This window comes from Pogona vitticeps, chromosome 4, assembly GCF_051106095.1.
Source record: "Pogona vitticeps strain Pit_001003342236 chromosome 4, PviZW2.1, whole genome shotgun sequence".
Taxonomy (NCBI): domain Eukaryota; kingdom Metazoa; phylum Chordata; class Lepidosauria; order Squamata; family Agamidae; genus Pogona; species Pogona vitticeps.
The window spans coordinates 131,128,675-131,140,028 of NC_135786.1; the positions used below are offsets into that span (position 1 = coordinate 131,128,675).

Sequence of the window (11,354 nt, forward strand, 5' to 3'; positions counted from 1 at the left end):
TCAGAAATTGGTGATTTCCGATGAAAATGGGGTCTGGAAGGGGAGGATTAGGATACTTAAGCGGCAATCAACCAGAGCAGCGGCGGTAATCCACAACAAAGCCAATCCACAAGTCCAAGAGTAGTCAAAGACAGTCCGTGATCAAGGGACAACAGAAGAATTTCAGAATTGAGAAACAGTCTGTGTTCAAAGCCGAATTTTTTGGCAAAGGAAGAGAGCTCTATCCGAGAAGTTCCAAGCACAATGGCGGTAAAATGGAACTGAGGGCTGAGGCGGGCAGAGCATGCGTGATAGGGGCAACTCTAAACTTTGTTACTTTTATCTAAAAGCTCTAGAATATTCCGGGAGAACCAGCGCAGGCGCTGTCAAAGCCCTATTGTGTGCATTCACAGAGGCCACGATGAAGAAACAACAATTTTCAATTTGCCACACAGCATTTAAAGCATTTTTAGGCATTTACCAAGACACAACATGGTACTTCTGTTAAAAAGCTTCACATAGGTGCAGGCACATAATCATTTTCAACATTAGCACTGAGCAGAAATTCAAGCTAGTTTTGAATGTTCTAGAACTGAGCAATTTGTGGTAGGATACACACACATCCAAGAACATGGCTCCCACACAATTCTCACCCAATGTACTAAAATAAAATAACCAGAATAGTAAACTATCTGATATGGAATAGTGGGTAACTTGAATCACACTTCATCATAAAGAAACCCACTGCTGCAGGTAAGCAACCTGTCCTCTTTCTTTGTGATCTCTGTGACTCATCTATATAGGTAGAGTCATAGAATGTAAGAGCTGTATCAGAAGTGCAGGAAGTGTCCTTGCTATTTATGAAACACTCTTTGGCTACAGTGCCGTCCCTAGTTAGTAACAAGAGGCACTTCTGGTGACCATACTGAAAAATCACTGAAGAAAATACAGTCCCTTTAACAGAAATGTTTTTGGAATTCCGTCAGCAAAGGAAGTAGTGTACATGTTGTAGCAGATTCACATACTAACCTATTATCTGACTCAAAAGATAGTGCATCTACAAATCAGATATGCAGCAAACACATTCTTAGATAGGCAAGGGTATTTGGGACAGAATACATATAAGGCCCAAATCCAAACACATAAAAAACCACTGCCATAACCCAACAAAATATGTATGCATGTATGCATGTATGTATGTACAGTATGTATGTATGTATGTAAATTAAATTTATACCCCGCCCATTTAGACCAAAGTCTAGTTTGGGCAGCTAACAGCAATCCAAATAATAACAGCATAACATAAAACAAGAGCATTAATACAATTCAAGATAGCAAGAAATAAATTAAGTACAGTGGTGCCTCGCTTTACGAGGATAATCCGTTCCAGCGAAATCGCTGCAGAGTGAAATCCTCGTCAAGTGAAAAAAAAACCAATTGAAATGCATTCATTGAAAACCATTTCAATGCATTCCAATGGGCGAAATACCTCAGCGTCCAGCAAAGGTCCTCCATAGGGCGGGCATTTTCCAATGCCTGTGCAGCGAAAAATCCATCCTGAACACAGCGGGGAGCCATTTGGAAAACCCGATGATCAACTGTCTTGATCGTTGTAATGCAAAGAATCGGTTCCCAAAGTAGGGAACCGATTGTCGTAAAGCGGATTTTGCCCAGTAAAACATTGTTTATCCTCCTTCCTCCTCCTGTCCTCAGCACCCTCCGGTGAGAGCCCTGCCCTGCAGCAGGACAAACGGAGTTGACTCAAGGAAGCGGCTCCGTCGCCCACTCAGGACGACCCGCAGCTGCTGATGCAGGAGCCACTTTCTTTGCACCCTTTTGCTATGGATGGGGCGCCAGGGTGACCAGCCTCTCCAGCAGATCAGGCCAGCTTGCCGAGGGAAAATGTGCCAAAAGCCATTCGCCCCAGTCAGCGGACAGAGCCTCCCTGTTCAAACACACTATATCTGGGCAAGCATTTGAAAGCCAAGGACAGAGGCAAGGCAGAAGGGAAAAGGCGGCTGTATCTGGCAATGGCACGGCTTGTGTGTTGCTCGCCTGGCCGTGAGCAGAAACAGGAAAGGGGGGTGGGAGGGAAGAGCACATGTCCTCCTCCTTGTAGGGAACTGGCTTCATAAGGGTTCCCACCTGCATGTTTTGAGCCAGAAGTAAAATGAGTGCAGCGAACAAGCAAGGATGACAACCCGGAGAGAGCAAGATTTCCACGTGCGATCTGCTCTTGCCCGCGTGTTACCGTTCTCCACATAAGAAACGTGCCCTCTTTAGACGCAGGTTGGGGACAATGGAGGGATGCAGCAGGAAGACAAGGCACCCCGGTTCCATGGAGGGGGTGGCAGTAAACCACTGGAGTTTAAATGCCCACAGATTCACACACCTCTAGCAGCTGCATGTGCCCCTTCTGCAAGGCTGGCCCCATCAGCAGAGTAATCTCTCCCTTGTGCCCAAGGGCTAATGGGGCTTCCTGGGGCTTCTTGACTCCCACTCTGGCAAGATGCCATGGTCTTGCCCAGTGTGGCTCAGTAAGACTGGGGGGGAGGAAGCGTGCACGAGAAGGCTGTTCTCTCAGCAGAACCCCCTCCTGCGGCACGTCTGGGCAGGGAGCGGAGGCGGACCAGGCGGGGGGAAGGAGAAGTGCAGAGATGACGAAGTGACGGCAGCAGCAGCCTTGCCAGGTGACCCGCAAAGGGGGGGGGAGAGAGACCTAAAAGAAGACTGCCAGGCAGGGTGAGGGCTCCCCTTCTGGACACGTGGATGCTTCGGGGGGGGGGGGAAGGCAGGACCCAGCCCCTATGAGGCGGGGAGGAAGCTCCGCGCTTGCCAGGTAGGTGCCGCTGCTGCTCCCACTCCTTAAACTTTCATATTAAGGCGGGGGCCACAAACTATCTTTCCACGGGCTGCATGTTTGAGACCCCCGATCTAGACAGAGCAGATGCGACAAAGACAAAGCACTAGGCTAGCAAAAGCCTGTCTGGAAGTAAATACATTATGCCATAAATGAAGCTCAAAGAGGCTTGTATGAATTGTATGTGCTGAGAAAGCCTAAGCTGAAACTATCAGCATTCATTTGGGGAGCCTGACTGGCCAACAGATTAAGAGCAATGTGAAGACTGGTCTCCTAAGTATCATGAGATAAAGTGGAAAGAGCCATACATCAAGACAGTGACCACTACTGGAAATGACTGAACTGCCACCATCATGAACTTGGTAAGTACTCCCAGAGCAGTGGCATGGCCCAAAAGATGGGACTTCAAAATGACTTTGGTCACATGAGCAAGCACAGATTCAATTTTGTATTCCTTTTTTCACTCCATAAAACATTGGGAGGAAAAACTGTATACTTGTAAGATAGGTTAGAATATTTTATTACTTTTTCTTTTGCTAGAAGAACTTGTATCTCCTTTCTTCGAATTGGAGTGATGAAGTTTAAAACAATTACTGTACAGTGGAGAGGTGAACATGCTATGGCATATGCCAGATGCAAGATGTGAAGTTTTAATGGAAGTTAGAAGAGTTGAGCAAGTATGCTGGCAGTAATAAGGTGGTTCCAATCTTATTCTTCACAGATCAGATACAGCTCAGCTCATGTATTATAATGTAATCATGTTTAGCCCATCTTCCAAGAGAGCTCCTCCTCCAGGTGGCAGGATAACAAGAATATCGGGTCTGAGAAGACTCTGTCCATGCTGGCTCCTATCAATGGTGTACAGAATAAAACTGGAAGCTCTAAAATTGGGATTAGCAACTTCAACATAATAGGAGCCCAATGTTCTGCTTTGGGATCTTTTCTGGGAGGCCACATGAACTGCCAAAAATACGAAGAACAAAACAAACAAAAACACTGAAAAAAAAACCCAAACCAAAAGTGACTGAAATTTCAATTCCAGTCTTTAAAGATATGTGAAGGTGAGTGGAGGTTGGATAGGACATATTTAAAAGGTGAGCTGATTAATCACTCTTCCTGGAGATTTCCAGGACCAATTCACCTTCCCCTCTTTGGGAAAAATCACAGGAGCAAAGACCACAAAAACGAACTTGTGGGAGCTTGTATGTCTTGTCAACTCTGCTCTACAGGAAATACATATCACAATATTGTAACCAATGAGACATGTAAAAACTTCCATCTGGATTGTCTCTAATCTCACTCTCTAGAACAGACTGAAGGCATATACAGTGGTGCCTCGCTTAACGATGATAATCCGTTCCAAAAAAACGCCGTTAAGAGAAAACATCGTAACGCGAAATTGAAAACCCCATTGAAAAGCATTGAAACCCACTCAATGTGTTCCAATGGGGTAAAAACTCATAGTCTAGCGAAGATCCTCCATACGGCGGCCATTTTCGCTGCCTGTATAGCGAGGAGTCCGTCCCTAAACACAGTGGAGAGCCATTTTAATTACCCAGTGGCCATTTTGAAACCGCCGATCAGCTGTTAGAAAAACATCGTTCTGCGAAGAATCGATTCCCGAAGCAGGGAACCGATCATCGCAAAGCAAAATCCCCCCATTTAGACCATCGTTTTGTGATCTCAAAAAGATTGTCGTAAAGCAGATTCGCCGTAATGCAGGCCAATCGTTAAGCGAGGCATCACTGTAACATTGCCTAAAGGAAGAATTGGCACTTTCTCAAGCACCACAGGCCCCAGAGGCAGAGGCTGCAATGTCGAAGATGTGGGCAATACAGCATCTGACAAGTGTCAAAGTGGCAGCAAGCTGCAGCTGCTGCTTCATTTCATATCTCTTTTACTCTTCCTTATTCTGAAGTTTACTGCTCACAATATTTGTTGGGCAAAGCTGGACGAGTCAGCCTCTCCCAGCTCTTAACAAATGGTGTTCTCTGTGCAGCAAAAGGCCAGACCTTAGGGGAGAGAGGTGGAGTTGCAGTAGTCTGTCATGATTCTATCCTCCTCACTAGGTGTCCTAAGTTTGATGTGTTTACGGGTGTATACCTGAGAGTGGGTGTCTGAGACAGAACAAGTATTTTTTGCCTGTACTGTGCACCATGAGGTCCAACCATGAATGAGCTGGCTGAGTTCATCTAAGCTACAACATGTATGCCGGAATCTTGCCCTTTCTGGCTTATAAAAGCAGCCACAGTGGGACTGGAAAAGTGGGTAATGGAAGTAGTGAATGCCTCCTTGCAACAAGGCAGAATGCCAGCATGACCAAAGGAGGCAGTAATAAAACCATTATTAAAGAAGCCCTCCTTGAATCTCACTGCAATGTACAATTATAAGCCAGTCTCCAACATTCCATTTTTTGGGCAAGGTACTAGCTGGCACAAAACTGAATGAGCTACTACTGCCTATTATCAGTTACTTTGTGTACCAAAACAACTTGTCTGTAGGGTAAACAATTTTCCTCACCTGTAGTTTTTCAATAATCTTTTTGGGTTTTTTTTCTGTTGCTCTCTCTTATCCTACATATATACAAAGCAACTGCTATCTGTTATTGCTACAAAGATGTTATCTGGAAATTGACTCAAGGCAACTGGACTTCTTGTTAGGTTGAAACATTTCGCGACTCATCCAAGTACTGTATTTTTTGTACCATAAGACTCACTTTTTTTCCACAAAACAGGGGGGTGGAAAGTCTGTGCATCTTATGGAGCGAAGAAAACAGATTATATTTTCCTGTTTTCTTCTCCTAAAAAAATCGGTGCGTCTTATGGAAAGGTGCGTCTTATAGAGCGAAAAATACGGTAGCTTCTTCAGTCTGAGGACAGTAGGTAGTGGATCCCTGATATATCCACCATGTTGTTTAAATCTTTTAAAATACTTTGATACCTACTATTTTTATTTTTCAAATATCGTCTTTTAAATGATGCAAGCCACCTTGATTTCTCTTTAAGGAGAAAGACAGGATAAAAATATATTAAAAAGCTGGGCCCACAGCCTCTGTGGATGATGGCGGTGGAAGCAGGAGCAGCTAGGGAAGCAATGAGGTCAGTGGGAAAAGTGTGTTCAGGCCATCCCATTTTGCCAAAATAAAATGAAGTGCCAAGAAGAAGTTTGGTGCTTTGTTCTGCATTGGAAAAACAGGGTCGCCAAACTGGGTCATGAATCAAACTGTGAACCAGCCCAGCTTATCAGTTTTTCTGGTTCATGGTTTGGTTTGGGGCCATCTCTACTTTTTAGAAACAGGAAATTGTATGAATTACTTCAAATGTCAGCACTGTCAAGATAAAATAGAAGGTTCAAGATTTCATGTATGTAACTTATTGACCCCTTCCCCCCCCCCAAAAAAAGGGGGGACTGATGTTCCATACAGAGACATGCAGATAACCTCAAGTTTGGTATAAGAGAGGAATATCTGTGAAGTCAGATACTTGTTGCTTCAGCATGGTTGTCTTTAAATCTCTCTAGATTTTCTGTAGGCAGTGTGGTGCTCTCTAAATGTAGAATTAAGATCTGCTTTACAATTCTCAAAATTTCTTTCCTGTTCCAGAATGGAATTCTAGACTTTGATGTGGAAGTCCTTAGACTACTCTACCAAGAGTAAGCTGAGGAACATTTAAGAACGAGAAGAGAGAAGTAGAGAAATAACTTGGTTATTTAAACAGGCCTTCCCCCCCCAATCAATTAAGTGATTTTCTCTTTCTCTTTCTTTTTCTTCTTTTGAGTACAGTGGACCCTTGACTTACAGACGGCTTGACTTACAGACTTTTTGAGTTACAGACTTCTCTGGCCGCAAAATGTAGGTTTGACTTGCAGACTGAGATTTGACTTACAGACCAGAAAAAAACCAAAATGGAACAAAAACGGCCTGTTACGGGATTAATCGGTTTTCAATGCACTGTAGGTCAATGGAGACTTGACTTACAGACTTTTTGACTTGAGAACCGCCTTTCAATACAGATTAAGTTCTCAAGTCAAGACCCCACTGTATTTATTCCCTGACAACGTTCTTGCTCGGTGTAACCAATTATCAGACGGCAATGGGGGCTTATCAAAGACAAAATGGAACAAAAATGGCCTGTTACGGGATTAATCGGTTTTCAATGCACTGTAGGTCAAAGGAGACTTGACTTACAGACTTTTTGACTTGAGAACCGCCTTCCAATACGGATTAAGTTCTCAAGTCAAGCCCCCACTGTATTGCCATCTTGGAAATCTGTTGCTTAGAATTAATTGTATAATTGCATTTTATATGCTATTTTAACGTGTTTTAACTTATGTAAGCCGCCCCGAGTAGATGTTGTCTAGAGGGAAGGGGTAAAAACCGAATAAATAAATAAATAAATAAATAAAATAGGTGAGATGGGTGAAATGACACCAGGACTTTAAGTTGCTCACCCATTTTTCTCAGAGCTTAATACATCAGAAGGAATAGACAGGATGTTTACAACAACCCTCTGAATAAACTCTGGGGTAAGGGATTTAGTGGTAACATTCTTAGGGCTTATTCTGTTCTAAGGAGATTCTGTATCTGTCTTATAAATTGACACAGCTGGGAGCATGTCATGTCAGTGACCATATTGCAGAACACCCACTACACAGGTATGCACCTGAATTCTGGTCTTGACACCTATGCTGGTTCATTTTCCCATGGAACTAGTGGGATGAATTTGAATCCTACCAGCTCAACTAGGGCAGCTACTACAAAGATTTGTTAAATGTAATGTTTCTTTTCAAATAGTTACTCGACTATGCACAGTGAATCCCACTGACTTCAGATCCTCATTTCAATGACAAGCCTGACAGGGTTGTTTCTAAACCACAGAGACTAAGCCTAAAGGCAAGAAAAGGTCACAATTCTTGTTCACTACTGCAGATAATGTCAGGGAATCAAGAAAATACCTGGGACCCACAATGCACTCTACTTATCCAGTCATAGATATCATATTCTACAACAGAAACCACATTTCTGAAAGTTTATCCATAAGCTCAAGGCTGTGAGAGCCTGTCAAGAATTGTGAGAGGATATTTCCAACATCTGAGTCTGTCTGCACGCAGAATGAGTAAACTCTCTATTTTCATTAGTAGGAATGTATGATACTGAAGATCTTCAGCTTTCCTGCTGGGTTCACTGTCTCAAAAAACAGAGTCTGATATTGACAATGTTCCTCTGAGCAACAGACACTCAATAGTTTTCAGTTTAAGTAAATGACTAAAGCAAGGGTAGACAAAGGGTGCATGTGGCCCTCAAACCTTTAAAGGCCTCCCAGTATACCCAAGAAAAATTAATTGTAAAAAACTGATACAGTACTAAATTTCAGAAGCAAACTGCTAAATGTTTAAATTCACCACAAGATATTCTGAGCACATGCGCTTAACTGTTACATGAATTCTATGACCCAAAATTTATCCAATTCTGAGTTCCATGCCCCACAACCCGTAAGTAAATACTGTAAATCCTGCTTTACTGTGTACAGCTGATACAGCCATCTTGTCCACCTTATAAACAGGACTCAGGAAATCCTTATCGGATGTTTCTGCATATTGTTCAGAGAAGCAACTTACAACAAACTATCCAAAAAAAACACACAACAACACTAAAATTCTTGTGTTCGTCAGAAGGCCCATGAAGCACAAGTTGTGGATCGAGGGACATATCATCAAACAAGTTAAGATCCATGAATACCTGAGTACTGTTTTCCACATCTAGCTATCAGATCAACAAAGCCACTGAAACTGCCTAAAGAACAGCTCCTGTCATATTGAAATTCTACTTATCACAAGAATTTGCATACACTATCCATACCAAAAGTTTTTCAGGGTAAGGCAGTGATACAACTTATGTTTGGGACACAATTATGCACTTTTATGCACAGATCTGTAACAGTAAAATCTAAATGCTTATGATCCACATTTGGCATCTCGAATATAATCCTAATGCGCTACTGAGAATCGGGGATGGGGGCACTGAAGCAAGAGTTTGGTTTCAATCCAGTTGGATTTAAATATCAGCTTCATCCGGTTAGTTCCCCTGATTCTAACAAATAATTATCTCTCAGAGTGGGCAATAGCCATTAAGGAAAAATTATTCACATATGGTTTCAATCCATCAGACCTAATGCACCACAGGCTCCTTAAATCCATCAAAGTGCTGGTTGTTACCTATAAAGCCCTATACAGCTTGGGTCCAGGCTACCTGAAGGACCATATCTCCCTATATGAGCCTTCTCGGCAATTAAGATCAGCAGAGGACACCCTCCTCTCAGTCCCATTGTCAGCACAAGCACAGCTCATGGGGACACGGGAGAGGGCCTTCTCTGTGCCAGCTCCCAGGCTATGGAGTGCCAGCTCCCAGGCTATGGAATGCTCAACCTTTTATCCTTCAGAAAAAAGATGAAGACCCATCTCTTCAGGCAGGTTTTTAACAATTTTAACTGAACCCCTGAACCCCATTTTAACAGATAATTTTAATCTTTATGTTTTCATGTTTCAATCTTTTAATGGTATTTTAAATCATATATTGTTTAATTTATCTTTTAATATTTAACTTATTGTATTTTAAATTGTGTGAATTTTAATGTTGTGAGCCACTTTGGGTCCCTCTTTGGGAGAAATGTGGCAAACAAATAACAGTAGTAGTACTGTAGTAGTAGCAGCAGCAGCAGCAGTAGCAGCAGCAGCAGCAGCAGCAGCAGCAGTAGTAATAAAAACAGAATTCTGCTATTTCCACTAGTGTTAGGGAATCCAACCTCAAGAACCCACAAAGTAATATTTCACATACACTGCATTTTAACTATTAACTGTCAGATAAAATTACACTTATCCACTTGAGAGTATAGCACAAACAGCTCATTTGTGAAAATCAATTACTATGGAAGAACAAAGCAATCATGAAAAGTTTTATTTTCAGAAGCTGAATTCCCCCAAGTAAAGGTGTGAAATTTTGAAGCTGGAGTATGTAGAGATAATCTGTTCATGAGTTCTTCACCTACAACATTTTTAAAAATTGAAATATTGTACATGAAACATTAAATCAAGTCTAAATAGACTTTTCTGTTTTAATGGAAAATGCATAACTTAGGATATAAAAGTGTACTATCTGGTGTACTTACAAATATAAAGAGGAATCCTATACATATCAAAAAACAGTCATAACTAGATTAAAGATTATATTTACCAGCAAGAATGAGTTTTTACATTTAAAAGTCATGATTTAAATAAAGTCTTACTGACTAGTACTTTAAATTAACTTGATTTTAATCAAATCCACCCTGATACAAAGCTTCACTGCCACAAGAAAAATCCAACAACATTTTTCTTAAGCTGCTATTAACAGGGAGAAAAGTTATTGCAGCAGAGGAGATACACACTACCATAATTGGATCCAGTCAGTCTGGCTGGAATATTTTAGACTAGATGAATTTTCCAAACACTTCACAAATGGAGATCCAACTTGTATGCTTATTTAGCTATTTGTAAAGATTTGTAAAGTAACGGAAAACTTCATTCTCACAATATTAGACTATTCATGCTAAAGCATCAGGTTTCCAAGCTTTTCACCCATGCTTTACTTTCTGGCTTGCTCAAAACACAGCCTGTTATTACAGTCAACATAGACAACCTATAGTTTGCACAATCATGATTAAGAAACCACATCTTAAATACCTTTTTATTTCTAGAATCCAGGCAAACCATAAAATTAAATGTTCAGTCAAATATTAGCCTAATTGAAACCAGAGTGGATTTATTTAAATCACATAAATTTAAATCACAATCTAAATTTTAAAAATTGGTTTATTTGATTATTTTTTAAATTTTATTTTTTAATTTAAATTGTGATTTCAATTGTTATTTACAGTTTATCACAAAAGTGAGTACACCCGCTCACATTTCATAAATATTTTAGTATATCTTTTCATGTTACAAAACTGAAGAATTGACACTTGGCTACAATGTAAAGCAGTGAGTATACAGCTTGTATAACAGTGTAAATGTGCTGTCCCCTCAAAATAATGCAACACACAGCCATTCCTGTCTAAACCACTGGCAACAAAAGTCAGTACACCCCCAAGCGACAATGTCCAAATTGGGCCCAAGTAGCCATTTTCCCTCCCTGGTGTCATGGGACCCATTAGTGTGGCAAGTCTCAGGTGTGAAGGGGAGAAGGTGTTATCGCTCCCACTCTCTGTTGATGTCATTTTACCTAATCAGAGAGGATGAAATATATAAGAATGACGCTTATGCAGTCTTGTAGTTGCTGTGGGTTTTTTGGGCTCTCTGGCTGTGTTCTCCAGAACACAGCCAAACTGCCCCAAAAACCCACAACCACCATCGGATCTCAGCCATGAAAGCATTCAAGAACACTTACGCAGTCTTGTTTACACATCAGTAAACTATGGTTTAAAAGCCACACTGGAACCATTATCTGCCCCTCTGCGCAAGCACGTTCTGCCCACCTGCGAGC

The 11,354-nt window shown here is 41.5% G+C and overlaps 1 protein-coding gene across 5 annotated transcripts in view; it reads right to left on the reverse strand.

The window, feature by feature from the left end:
* Positions 1 to 11,354, reverse strand: part of ANKHD1 (ankyrin repeat and KH domain containing 1) — a 132,623-nt gene that overhangs the window by 106,187 nt on the left and 15,082 nt on the right. The gene's annotated exons all lie outside the window — the stretch shown is intronic.